We start from the raw sequence: 14,755 nt of genomic DNA on the forward strand, positions 1-14,755 counted from the left end.
GGCAAGGCAGCCGCACTCAACTGCTGTCTCCTTTTATGCTCTGACTCTGGAATACGTCTAGAGTGATTTTAGCATCTTTCTGGTCAACTATTTCATTTTTCCTGACCCTAGGTTTGCCCCTGATCTCTAGGCTTTTAAGGTGACTTTCCTTCTGTCTGTACTCCCTGGCATCTGGAGAGCCAGCCCCACCCTCTCTCTGGCATTCTACCCACTACCCTCCCTTCTCTGGGCACTCCTTCCCTAGAAGGATCTTCCGTCACCAGGAAATCATCAAAGGTCTCACAGGGAAACACTTGAGGCCATGTAAACTACACATCATGCGCACTCAAATTAAATGGGGAGCCTTGAGATGCCACCTTCCACCTATGGACTCTGGGTGTGGGCCTGGACGTCTGGGAGGAACAATGACAAGCAAGAACGATTGTGCCAAACAGCCTTTTTTTGGAAAGTGTAAAGAGGATCTTGTCTTCTGACACAGTGGTTCGAAGATTCACGTAGTCAAAATGTCCCTTGCAATCCCGAGGAAGGAACCATGCTGAATATCAACATGCCATCCTCCCATGTGTCTGACCAGCTCGGGAACAGATGGCCTCTTTCTTTGGCTGGGGACCAATGAAGCAGTTGGTGAATGCCAAGGTGCCAGAGAATACAAAACCATGCATCTTTAACACCAGTGTGGATCACACTGGATGTGGTGAAAGGCTCTCAAAATGGGAAAGGAGTTCTGTGGGGAAAAGGGTGTGTGTGCACGCGCATGTGTGTGTGTGTGTGTGTTGGTAGAGAATTCTGGTCATTTAAATATGATTATTTTCAACAGCTATAAAAAGGTCTTCCTACAAAACTCATTTCTTCAGAGTTTACACACACACACACACACACACACACACCCCAGTATACTTTCTAAACAATTAACTAGACAATGGCCATATATTCAGTTTCAAAAAACAGGGGAATAGTTAAATATTATACAGCTGCTTGGTGGACTATTACAAAGCCATCAAAAATGGAATTTGTAGAGCAAGGAAATGTTAACAGTAAAATGATGACGAGGAAAACTGCAAGATGCTAAGTTACGAAGGCAGATCTGAAAAGCCATAGGCACGGGGCATTTATGCAGTTATGCGGGGCCGTCACACAAAGTGAATACAGTGATTGCATAACCAAAAGCATTATTTTAAACATGGAAAAGAATTGGAAAATAAACGCTTGTTAATTGGATGAATGATTGCCCTCAGGCAGGGGGAATTCTAAGCCTTAATGGCGAGGCTGGCAGGGCTCCTCGGGACAGAAGGCAAGGTCTCCAGGCTCCAAGGGAAGATGCTATTTATGTCATTCTATGACCGGCCATGGCAGGCTCCAACAGAAGGCTCATCGAGGCTCAGCCAGAGCCTGGGGAGAGCAGGCTCTAGAAAGCAGGATGAGAGGGCAGACCTCCCAGGCAGCCCAAGTCCAGATCCACTGGACTCGCACCAGGGCCAAGATGTGCTACCGTTTTGACTGGGCTAGAAAAATGCCACCCCCTCCCAAAGCGAGGTCCCCGAAGCCATCTAATTAGCACCACCCTAAAGAAGCTGTGTTAGGGAAGAACCCTTCCCTGCTGGTTGGTGACTACCACTTATGGAGACCTGACAGGAAGCAATCAGAGAAGACACTGTGCCACAGGACCCCAGGGGCAATGAGGAGTGGAGAAGAAGGCCAGGGTTTCTCAACCTTCTCCAAGGTGGTAGGACAAGCAGGAGGCCTTCCACACCAGCAAAGACCTCTCATTAAATCCTCTTTTCCTTCATGCTCACATCAGTCACCGTGTGGGAAAGGACACCATTGTCTGAGCAGAACTCTCCTAACCGTGTGGGAAAGGACACCATTGTCTGAGCAGAACTCTCCTAACCGGTAGTGGGACAGAAGCAACTGGAGTCCCACCACAGGGGTTCTGGCTACCGAGGGAAAGGGGCTTCCAGGAAGACTCAGACAATGCAATCCAATCCTTGAGAGCCAGCTGCATGACTGTCCTGGCTGTTAGCATCTGCCCCACTGACTCAGTTTCCACTCTGTGGTCACCGCCTCGCCCGGATATGCCTCAGTTTCCTCTGAAGCAAGTGAGTATTTCACTTGCTTGATCAGAGTATTTCTCTGGGGCTCCTGTCTCCTGCCAGAGCAGACGGGCTCTCCCGTGCCTCTTCCTGGAAGTGGCTTTTGGTTCCTGCTACATCTGCTCCAGGCTCTTTCATCTACTTGAGGACCTTGCTGTGGGCTGCTGATAGAAACAGATTTTAAATCATCCCTTGCCATGTCGAGTGCAAACACACCATCACTCCCGTGCCTAACAGCATCCGCCATCAATGAAAGGCCATATTTAGCAGATGTTCAGCAGTAATTACCTGGACATCAGACACTTTCTCCAACTTTAATTACTCGGCGATGGCAGCCTCACACACCCTCCCACGTGCCACCTCCAGCTCCCAAACAGACACACACACACACACACACACACACACACACACTACCATGAAACACTTTCACCAGACAGGAACAGAGACACACTGAGAATCTCAGTAGGATGGGTTTCTGGAGTGGGGTCATCCTGAAGGTGACAACCACCTGATAATACTGAAAGGGTCACAGTGTTTGCCATAGCTTCCAGGAAAGTACTGTGGTAGTAGTACCCTTCATGAAATCACTTCAGGTCAGGTCAGACCCACGATTTGATACACATTAACAGCCTTCAGAAAGGGTGATGTATAAAAGAAGTTGCCTACATTGCTTACAACTATGCTGGATTGTGCGCATGTTCCTAATCCTAGACCAGCAACACCCAGACTCCCATTATTTAATGGGTCCAAGACAATGGTGGAATTATAATACTGAATAGCATCAGCTTCTCTTGGGCTCTGTTATCACTGCCCCCCCCCCCCAGGATGTAACAGCTTTCAGATAGGTGTGTGTACAATCGGTGGCTCCCCCAAGTGGGGCAGGAGTGGACATTGTAAGCCTTTGCTTCCATCCCATGGCTAGCCAATCCCATTCCTGATCTGCCCGAGTGTACAGCTTCGGTGTCCCTATACGGAGGCCCACACCAAATGGGAAGCTTCACAAGGTAGCCAGTGGGTAGACAGAACTAGTCACTCACTATGATCTGGCACCCTTGGCCAGCAAGTGGCCCATGTGTAACCTAGAGTGAGAGTGAATCGCACCAGCCAACTAGAATTCCTGCACCTGTGTGACTCATTTCCTGGGAGTGGCCGCTAATGGGACTTTAGATATCATGGGAGACACACTGAGAAGAACCAGGACCCTGAGAGAAGAAATGGCTTCTGAGACAAGAAATAGAGCTATCTGGAGGAGCAGGCTCCGAGAGATGAGCATGGATGGGAACCCTGCAGTGGTGTGGGCTGCAGAGCCTGCCCTGTAGGTTCCTGCATGGAACCTGAGCCCACCCAGGCAGAAATAACCTCCCTCTGCTTTCTGGTGATGCCTCCCTCCGATTCCCCTGGCTACCTGCTAGCCAATCCTAGCTATAGTTCCGCCCCACCCCGTCACGTGAGAGGGTCTCCATGCCCAGGATGCAAAGCCGCCGCCTGAATGACTGCTCCAGAGGAGACATTCCCTCTCTGCGTGTGTTTTATAAAAATTCTCATTCTTTTGGTGAGGAGTGCAGAAAAGCACCGCTTTTCTTCTCAGCTTTCATAACCCCTTTACTCATCAAAACCAGTGCTGTCCCACACAACCCCAGGCAAGCCACATGAGTCATTAAAGGCTTAGCCACTGCATTATTACAGGTTTGGGTTTCATTTTTCCTGTTTTGTTGTTGTTGTTGTTGTTGTTGTTGTTGTTGTTGTTGTTTTGCTTTGGGTTTTTTGTTTGCTTGTTTGTTTTTTCTGAAACAAGATCTCGCTATGTAAAACTGGCTAGCCTGGAACTCTCTATGTAGACCAGACTGGCCTCCATTTGCCTCTGACTCCAAAGCGCTGAGACTGAAGGTGTGTGCCACCATGCCTGGTGATCATGATTTTTTTTTTTAAGTAAAAATAATTGAAACGATGTATTTCCTTTATCACGGTATGCTAAAGTCTCACAGCTTGAGCAAGTGATCCATATCACGTTGATAGGATGTTTTATTCTTTCTCCATACTGAATCGTCAGGGGATTTTACACCGGCACTTCGCGGTATGCTCACCGTGTTTCAAGTGCGGGATGACCATGTGCGCCGGGAGGCTGCAGTACTCAATAAAGCAGGCCTCAAATTAGATCTCTTTCGCATCAGCCTCTGGCTCTATTGATAGCGGACAAAACCAACTTGTGGCGTTAAAGGCAATTTCATTTCTTCCAGTTTACAGGGAGCTTTTCTGCAGAGTTACTCAGGTTCATTTTGTCCCTGCCACCAGGCTTGAGGTGAAGCCAGGGTGCCAGAAAGACTGAGTCACCTGCTGGTGGGGACATGGGGACACGAGATTGTCTGTTCTTATTCTAACCATATGGGGGCTAGGGGCCCACCCAAGGGGCTTGTCTGGTCCAGCCTGAGGGGCTGTGTCAGATTCCAATGCCTGCTCTCCACGCCACACCCATCCCTGGTAAATTTCCTCCAGACCAGTCCCTGAGCCTGGACTTCCCAAGTGTCAGCATTTGCAGCCTGTCCAATGTTTCAAAGCCTATCACACCCCCCGCCCTCCTTGTCCAAAGGAGTGGGAGGCAGCCAGAATGCCCGCATTAAGAGAGAGAACCATTTCTTCAAGTACAAAACTAGCCAGTCAGTACCTGGGTTGCAAGGAGCATGCAAGACAGACCCTCGAGAAGTCGAGAGAAGCGAACACTCTGAGAGGAGGGAGACCAGCCGTGTGACCGTGCAAAGGCTTGGGAACTCAGACAGGGAAGTGGACTACAGGAAGAAGGTGAGCACCTCGGATCTTCTCAGCGTGAGTCAGCCATTGTCCCTCCCTTGCCTTCCCCTCCTGCCTTTGGCCATCCTTCAGCAACTAGAAGAGCTTCCATATCTACGCTCTTATGAAGGTCCTGGTGCCTTGTGCCATTAGGGAACTGACTACAGGCAGGCCTGTCTCGGGAGCCCGATCTTTCCGCCATTAGTAGCTATATAACCTGAATAACTCACTAGACTGGTTTTCTTCCTCCATTTTACCATCTGGGAAATGGGCACACTAATATTATAATCCCATAGGATCACTTTAGGGATACCTGGTACTGGAGTAGAGCTCAGGAACAGAAGTTCCCTGGGGAAGCAGACACATTTCGAATTCCTTGTTTCTGTTGTTCCTACTCTGTCATCTCCCCCACTGTGGTGCCCTGGTGGGAGGGCTATGGGGAAAGAAGCCAGCACAGAGATAGGAGATATGGGGGAGGGTCTGATAGTGTGCTCGACCGAGCTCCAGCCCCACCTGTCACCCAGTGCTATCCAGTCGCATCGAGGTGACTTCTGATATCTCAGTGCAGAGGAGTGGTGAAGAGCCTGGCCGCACACAGTCCTGCGGCCATACATCAGCTATGTAAGCATTCTTCTACAGGCTCAGTAGGCAAGTCCCTTCCAGGCTATCTGAGAAAAATCAGTGGGCATCTTTGACCTTCCAGTGCGTCTGAAATCTCTTCACAGATCTGGGAGAAGCTATCCCAAGGAATGTCCCTGTCACCTCATCCCAGAACTTTGGTGTCTGTGCTAAGTGCTGCCACAGGAGTTACCCCAATCTACATTCCCAGTGTTGGCTGGAAGCCTCCATTTTAAACCTCACATTTCATTTAAAATCCATTCTATTCTAGAAGATTTAAGGTAGCTTAGAAGGTTTATGAAAAAAGTTATGCTATGTTAAGTAAACAGATAAAAATATATATTATATACTGCCAACTTTTAAAAAGTCATTGAACACTATATATAATATGTTCAGCTTTTCCTGAATATGTGTATTTTCATGTGTACACGTGTGTGCCCACGGGCTTGTGTTGAACACTCATGTATTATAGGAAAGACAAGCTGTACCAAATTTAACAGGTTGTTGAAAGAAGCAGGTGGAGAATAATAATTGACTTCATTTTTTTCTTTACATTTTTCTGTATTTTGTTATTTTTTATAGAGAATCTATATATGTTTTATAATAATAAAAAAAAAGCAATGAAAATAACTCCAAAGAAAAATAGTTGAGACCGAAAAAGCTCAACCAAGAGTAAAGACATGAATTGTAAACCCATGGTGAACCTAAAACAGCTCATTTTCCATGGCCAAGCCATACGCTTGGAGCTCGGTTTTCTAGCAGTCAATAGATAAAGAAAATCTGATCAGTTGCATGGGTCACGGGGTGCACAGGATATAAACAGAACGATTGCTCAGAAAAGCCTGGCTGTTCCTAGTATCAAAGCTTAATGCGACGCCTCCCCTGGGTCCCCACTGAGAGCTCGCTGTGTAATAGGCTGAACACTGTCAGCTCACAGCCTACAGCACCAGGGGCCTTGTGGGGCTGCTCTCCCAGCTGCTCTTCAGCACAGGGTGGGGGAATCGCGTCCAGGAGCAAGCAGGGAAAAGCAATCTGTCCCTCCTCTCCTCTGTTTTCCTTTCGTTTCTGTCCTGTGTTCTAGTTTGCTTTCCGTTGCTGATCATGAACACCACGATCAAGGGCAACCTATGGGAGGAAAGAATTCAGCCTATACTTTCCACTCCATCCCTTAGGAAACCTGGGGCAGGAGCTCAAGGAGAGACCTAGAGGCAGGAACTGAAGCACAGACTACGGACAGACACTTCTTACAGGGTTTGTTACCCATGACTTTCTCAGTTTGCTTTCTTTCAATTAGCAATAATCACGCCTCAGATAAACCTCATTGGCTATGATACTGCCGCTGCGCATGTGCAAAGCTTCCGTTTGCTTTCTTATACAACCCAGGACCACTTGTCTAGGGGTGGCATCACCCACAGAGGGAAGGGCCCTCCCATATCAATCATTAATCAAGAAAAAATGTCCTGCAGACTTTCCTACAGGGCAATCTGATGGAGGGGTTTTTCTAAACTGAGTTCCCCAGATGACTCTAACATGTATCAATTTTACATAAAATCAGCCAGCAACCTCTCTTTTGGCTCTTTGGCTTGTTCGCGTTCTCTCATCTCTCTCTGTCTCTCTCTCTCCCCCTCTCCCTCCCTCCTCTCTTTCTCTCATTGCATTCCTCCCTCCCCTCTCTCCTCCCTCCCCAGCCCAGTTCCACCTTCTTCCTCCTCAGATGTGCTGGGCAGAGACTTGCAGCACAGACAGAGCCCTCACCTCACCTCTGACAGAAAGTATAACCTACACTCAGCATGCTGAAAGCAACTCAGAACAGCTGACAACAGGATCAGGCCTTGGTTCCAGGTCCTAGACCAGCACCCTCCTCCATTCACGGCTCTCTGTTTCCCTTCTTTTCTTTGCCCAATGACCCTCATGACAGTGGCCCTCTGTTAGCTAAAAGACAGGGACAGTCATTCTTTGTGCCTGGCAATAAATAATTAGAATGGATGGGTATGAATCTGCCTGGAGGAGACTTTCCCTGTCTCTCTCTCTTCCTGCCTCATCTCTGTAAAGGTGTTTCTATCTCTTCCCAACTCTGCCTTTGCCCCCCCCTCCTCTTTTCTCCCCTCCCACACATACACAAATGGCCACATACCAATGTACCTGTCCTCGTGTCTTAGAGGAAGCAAAGCTTTCTGGGGCTTCCAGGATGGAAGCCTCATCCTGCGCAGGGGAAGATGGGTCCTGGAAGCGAGGGTGGGGCTGTAATAGGAAACAGGAAGCACTGAGAGCACTTGGCCACGGGACTTCGCTTTTTCCAGATGTTTCTTCTGAGGCCCCAGGTCCCATCCTAGTGAGACAGATGTTCCTGCCTTAGCTAAGCATGTCTACCAAACTCCTCTTCTTGGCCCCATCCTCTCACTCCAAGGGACTCACCAAAATGCCATGCAGAAGATCTCAAATGAAACAGGGGCAGGCAGGAGGGAATGGCTGACCCTCTGCCCTCCTCTCCTGCAGCCCCATATGGTCTTGGCATAAGAGGGCTGTAGAAATCCAATAACATCTTCGGAACCCATCCAGATTTAACAGAGCCATCTGTGGAAACGTAGCTTGGCAGCGTGGGAGTGGCGGGGTGCACCGTGGCTACAGATTGAGGGTCAAGGCACCGTGCCAGAAGGCAGAATTGGAGAAAGGAGGGTGGGTACCTTTGAGGTGGGCAGAGGCATGAGGATCAGCCAGTGAATTAGCACCACAGTGGCACTGTCTTTCCTGTGGTGACCACTTAAAACATGGAGGAATGTGCTCCCAATGTAATCAAGTGCACAGTGACTGCCAAGAGGGAGGTGGGACAGGTAATCTGAATTTGGACAGACTTTGTGGCTCTGGGGCCCTGCTGCTAATCCATTTTGGGGCAGTGATTCAAGATAGACCTGGAACAAAAGATACTTTAGGATCCAAGGCTCTTCTGAAGTCTAATAAATGACCACAGCGTAGCTCTGAACATGGACCGGGATACCAGAAGGTAAGCATCTTACAGTATGCTTTCCATGCCATCACAATTTTGCAATTTCTTTTATTATTTTCAGCTAATGCAAATGTCTAACAAAGGGGATTTGGTATTCATGCTTTCTTTTAAAGACTTGACAAATGAACAAGACAAGGAGGAGGGGGAGAGGAGGAAGAAGAGGAAGAGGAGGAGGAAGAAGAGGAGGAAAAAGAGGAGGAGGAGGAGGAGGAGGAGGAGGAGGAGAAAGAAACTCCTCTTTTTCATTGTACAAGGAGAAGTCAGGATGCTCAAAGGTTTGCCCATGGTAAACTACCAAAAGCCAGAGGTGAACCAAGACTGAAGAAGCCAAGACAGCCATCTGTGCCTCCCAAGCAAACCAACTCAAGCATATCAGGGACACTGTGTATAAAAAAGGAGGTAACAGGCAGGGGAAGCCAGGGAGAGAGGAGGGGAAGAGGAAGAAGAAGCTAAAGGGCAGCCAACAGAAGCCACAGAGAGGAAATTATAGAAGAGCAGGTATGGGGGTGGGGCAGGACACAGGACCTGAGACCATGGGAGGAAAATCACAGGAGGACCTGGCAGTGGAGCAAATCCCAGAGGAAATCCACAGAATGAGACCTAACCACCTGGGACACTTGTCCCCAAGGAGGATCGCAAGCAGCAAACAGTCACCCTGCTGTCCTCTGTTCTCTGCCTCCCTGCAGCCTGAACTCATTCCCTCCTCTAGACATGGCTTACAGGCCTTGGGGACCCGGAGCCTCCTTTCTCTCCCCTGATGGACTGAGGCACTGAAAGAACCTAGAACCTACATTCCCTGTTCCCCCCCAAACATACTCAGATCTTCAAGCCTGAAGGAAATAAGGCAATGGCCTAACAGGGAAGAGGGAGGAAGGCTGTTCCTGGTCCAGGCTGGTGGCCAAGGCCCATCCTCCCATTGTGATGCCGTTTCCCTTCCAGCTGCCTCTGTGGTGCTGGCCCCAAGGGTAAGCAGATAAACACTCCCCTGGCCCAGAACCAACAGGTAGAGGAGCTGCTGCAGCTGACTCTGCTCTTGGGGGGGGGGGCACTGATTGTACTCCCTCATGCCCTCTGCTAGCCACTGGGTCCCCGGGGCATGCAGTGGGTTATGACAAGAGTCAACAACCACAGCCAGTGTGGGATCAGCACTGTTGCCCATTCTTCAAACTCAGAACCCCACAAGCTCTCTGAGGCTCTGGAAGGAAAACTTCAGGGATGCTGGCATCTCTGCCTGCACCAGGATTTCTATGTCAGTCCTTAAGCCATCTATGGCCTCTCTAACCAAATGCCTGGGACAGTCGTTCTGTCCACACTCCCTATCCCCACCAGTAGTTTAGTATGCCAAGTGGTGGAGACAAGCCCTGTCCCTGAGCCCTCTCAGCTTCCAATTACAAGTGGAGCCAATCTCCCCAGGGGCAAAGCTGGTGGTCAACTTCGGTTCCCAGAGGTAGCAGTGTCCGCCCTCACAATGAGGTGCAAAGAAGAACTGAGGCTCAGCTCCTCTGGGGGAACTCCCAGCTGTTTTGATGTGGAAGGCAGATGACAATGTCACTGAGTGGTGGGGAGGGAGCTTTGCCGCTGATGTTTTAAGTGACAGCCATTGTTCCTTGGCAATTTTATGATCAAAGAGAAGAAAGGGGCCTTTTTAAGAAACCAAGTGGCACATTTATGGGGCCCCAGAGGATTGGGGTAGAGGCTCCAAAGAGGAGGAAGGGAGAATGAAGGGTAAATGGTAACAAAGAGGATCCAGGCTGGAGTCTGCAAGCCTGGCTCTCCCCAGAGCCATAAGCAGGGAAGCAGTTTCCCACCACAGCCAGCAGACAACACTGGGGCTCTGCTGCTAAGTGAGCCCCAAAGTGGGCCAGCAGGAGTAATAAGCAATAGGCAGTGATGGCCCCTTCTCCCATAACAGAGACTTCCTGAGCCAGACCCAGAGGATGCGCATCCATGTCTTCCCCTCTCCTCCCCTGCCATGGCTTACCTCCTACCCTACTCACCCCATCAAAGACAACAATACAGGCAGTTAATCCCAAGGGCAAGGCTGGACAGACAGACCCCAGAATGGGTCTTTACAGTGTCCTGGCTGGGCTGAATCTCATGGCAGACCCTATAAGCTTCTGACCCAAGAGCCTGTAGCCAGGCATCTGACTCAAGATTCTCACTGTATCAACAACAGTTCTCCCTGAGCTCTCCTCAGAGATAGCCACTAAGAGCCACGCATCCAACTTCCGGCTCCAGGTGCCAGCCAACTTACTCTTTTTGTTTGTTTGTTTCTTTGTTTGTTGTTTTTTGAGACAGGGTTTCTCTGTGTAGCCTTGGCTGTCCTGGAACTCACTCTGTAGACCAGGCTGGCCTCGAATTCAGAAATCCGCCTGCCTCTGCCTCCCAAGTGCTGGGATTAAAGGTGTGCACCACCACGCCCAGCCCAGCCAACTACTCTTAAGCCAAACACCTCTCTATCCATAGTCAGGCACACTTCCTTTTCTCATCCTGGCTCCACCCACTTCCAGGTCCCAGGTTCTGTGCAGGTGCGGTCCTCAGAAGTCTCTCCCCTGTAAGTCTGGCCTTGCTCTCAGCAGCCTCCCTTGTCTGTGCTCACAGTGGAGTGAGTCTCCGCAAAGGCGGCAGCAGGATCTGGGAACTTCATCCAAATGCTGTCCCTTTGGCTTCACCCACAGCTACGGCCCAGCAGTTCTTGTCAGCAGGCCCTTCAGGGGGTTTGAGAATCACTTGTGAAGGGCAGAGACTTTCAACCACCCATGCTGTTTCTGCTGACCCCGTGGGTCTGGGCGTGACACTCTGAGGCCCTGCTTTAAACTCCTGGCGTGCTGTGGTTCCTTCCGTTCCCTTGGGGCTTATACACCACACCCCATGCACACATATGGCTTCCACAGTCCACGTGGATCTCACCTTTGCCAGCAACCACACAGTACCTTCTGGATATTCAGTCTATATCCTAGAAGTAGAGACCCATGAGCCCCGAACACTGACTGCTCTATCACTGAAGTAAAGGTTTCGAGCCACGGAAGGCATTCTGCACAAGGGCTGGGAAGATGACTTAGGAAGTGTTGGCTGCGCAAGCATGAGTAACTGTGTTTGGATCCCCGGCACATACACAGAAAGCTGACTGTGTCAATGTTTTCCTGTAGTCCCAGCACTGAGGAGGTCCAGACAGATGGATCGCTGGGGCTTCCTGGCTAGCCAGTCTAGGCAAACCATTGAGCATCAAGTTCTGTAAGACACTGTGTGTTGAAGAAGAAGAAGAAGAAGAAGAAGAAGAAGAAGAAGAAGGAGGAGGAGGAGGAGGAGGAGGAGNAGGAGGAGGAGGAGGAGGAGGAGGAGGAGAAAAAGAAGAAGAAGATGATTATGTCAGGAGAAAAATCTAGGAAGATATGTGATATCAACCTCTGGCCATTATATGCACATCTGCACACAGGTGCACACGTATACACACATGAACATGTATTTCAGACAACACAGACCTATGCATGCACACAAAGAACACATTATTGTTGGAGGTGTCACAGAGAAGCCTGACAGAGTGGGTATCTGGAGAACTGGGCCACCGCCACAGGGAGCAAGCTTGCTGGCCCAATGGCTTCCTACAGCTCTGTAGCACCGTAATCGTACCAGCACCACAATGGCAAGAGAAGTTATTTCTAGTTTAAATTTGTCAATATTACTCTAATGCCTGCAATGAATGGAGTGGTGATGATAAACAGGGTGTTGAATAAAGATGAAGGCTCCAACAGGCGAGGAGAAAACTCCCTCTGACTTAAGTTACCGTCTTGATTAAAATTTCCATTTTATTACCGTAATCAGCAATCTTTGTTCGGTGTGCTACAATTTCTATTTTCCCCACTTAGAGAGATAATTAACAACACTATAAACATATTAAAAGTAAAATGTTTATTAAAATTGCTCTGTTATCGGTATTTAACTTCTTTTTCTGAGATAGGTTGGTTCAGTAAGACACACCCATGCCTCCAGAAAGTCTTCCTCATTCTTAAATGAAGCAAACCCTCTCTGCTGGGAGCCTCATCCTGGCCCCAAAGTCCCCAGAAGCAGACACGCCTGGCCCTGGTTCCACGCTTGGATATTCTGTCACCTCAATCCTACTTAACTGCAATTCATTCGACTGAAAATATCTTTGAGCATAAAAGATTCATTTTACCCACTACTTATGTGTGGCTGGGGTAGAAAAGACCCAGCTGGGAAACTGAGGCACAGGAGAACACAAAAAGGCCTCCACGTAAGGCATATTCACAACTCTCTGGAATAGGAAAAATTATTCCATGAATAAACAGTCATTATGAGCCTGGTCTATGCCGGGCTTGGGGTACACACCATGCCACCACACCCCCAGGGGCTGACTCTAGGCAGGACACCAGATGCATGTTTTGAGCCAAGGTGGGAAAATTGTCTGAGTCTGGCTTTTTTTTTTTTTTTTTTTTTAACAGAACACTGATCCTTATTCAAACACAGAATCTAACTCCCCACATGAGATCCCTGTCCATGAAGTTCGGAACCCTAGATCCAAGTGGAAAGGACCCTGAGGTCCCAAAGCAGGATCCTAAGATCTTTTGGTCTTTGTTTCTATCTTCCTTCCCCCCACAACACATCTTACAGTAGACCAGCACTCCTCGGTCGCTGGGTTCCAAAATGAGATAAGGCTGGCAGAACTCAGTCAGTAAAGGACCTGCCTTATTGGCACGAGGACCTGAGCTCAGTTCCAAGAACCCGCATAAGAAGCCAGGGCTGATGTCATGCACATGCGATGTCTATGCTGGGCAGGTGGAATCAGGCAGATACTCGGGATCACTAGTCTAGTCTCTTGATGAGTTCCAAGCTGATGAGGGATCTGATCTCAAACGTGATGGAAAGTAGCTGAGGGGCAAAACCCAAGGTTGCCTCTGGCCTCCACAAACAAATTTATACGTGCGCATGTGTAACTCCCTCCCCACATGCACTCATATACATACATACATACATACATACATACATACATACATACAGACATACGTATACACATGTGGGTAATGCATGTACACAAAAACAAGGCTGGCTGGACCCCAGAACCTGTCCTCTCCATCACTAGCAGGAGTCTAGAGGATGCCACAGGACTAGCACTATCCCTAAAGGAAGCTTGGCTTAAAGGTCTTTGGTGCAAAGTCTCCTGGATTAAGCAGACTCTCGGCATTTACAGACTGGGAAACTGAAGTTTAGTGCAGGAAGGGACCCTGAGTTAAGTCACCAGGCCAAGAGCCTGGTGGCTGCCCTAATGTCAGCTGCCTTCTACACTAGCCCTGGCTCTGGCCCCAAGTAAGGGCCTCCTTTGAAAGCAGGAAGCACAGCCAGGCTTCTCTGCTGCTGTTCCCAGCCCCGGAGACCCCATATCGTCCTGTCTGTGTGGGGTGGCTTTGTTTCCATGGTGTGTGCTTTAACCTGGAGCGCAGCCACAGGTATCCTGGAGCCTCCACAGGGAAGATCACATTTTGTTAAGTCAGTGTGAACCGGAGCCCACCCCCTGACCCCAGTGGAAGGAACTGGCACTGAAGTTGACCATCCTTGGGGAAATGAGAGGAAGCAGTTCAAGCCCAGGGGTGAGGGCCATTCATCTCACGCCACCGAAGGAAATGAAATCATTATGTCTGCAGCTACAGAATCCAAAGAACAAATTTCCTGCCAGGATAATAAATGGATTCTTTTGTTTTTGCCTTGGCTCCCATCACATGACCCTCCTTCCTCATTCAGGTGACTCTGTGGGATAAATACACAGGGGTCTCAGTTTCAACCTGGGAAATCAACTGGGGGTGGGGATGGAGTGGGGATCACCAGCACCCACCCTTGCTCACTCTTTTCCTTTCATCTTTCCTTCCTAAAACACGTCCTAGGCTCTCCTGCCCTCTCTTCACAGACTTTCATAAAAAGAGCCCCCTCTCTACCACCAGCTAAGAGGTTTTATGGTAACTGTGGAGAAGGGTGGAAAGAAGCCACTTTGCCACTGAAGAGGTGTCACACGAGATGTACTTTGGAAACAATAATGAATAGTAAATGTGAGCTATAAAGTTCCCAGGGCTGGCAGAGGAGCACCAGGGATATGCTTCAGTTGATGTGCACAGAGGGAGCAATGCGGAGCTTGGGAGGTACGGGGAAGGCAGCATTATGGCCAACCTGGGTTCCACAGGACTGCGCTAACAGTCTCCCAAATGGGGCCTCGGAGCCCTGCCCTGGCAGATGGCGATGTGAAGCAATGAAC

General features: G+C 49.2%; 1 protein-coding gene and 1 pseudogene across 1 annotated transcript in view; both read right to left on the bottom strand.

Annotated features, from left to right (window-relative positions):
* The window catches only part of Ephb1 (EPH receptor B1), a 433,913-nt gene that overhangs the window by 377,014 nt on the left and 42,144 nt on the right, over positions 1-14,755 (bottom strand). The window lies entirely within an intron of this gene.
* On the bottom strand, positions 6,711-6,843 carry LOC115064963 (annotated as a pseudogene).

This window comes from Mus pahari, chromosome 10, assembly GCF_900095145.1.
Source record: "Mus pahari chromosome 10, PAHARI_EIJ_v1.1, whole genome shotgun sequence".
NCBI lineage: Eukaryota > Metazoa > Chordata > Mammalia > Rodentia > Muridae > Mus > Mus pahari.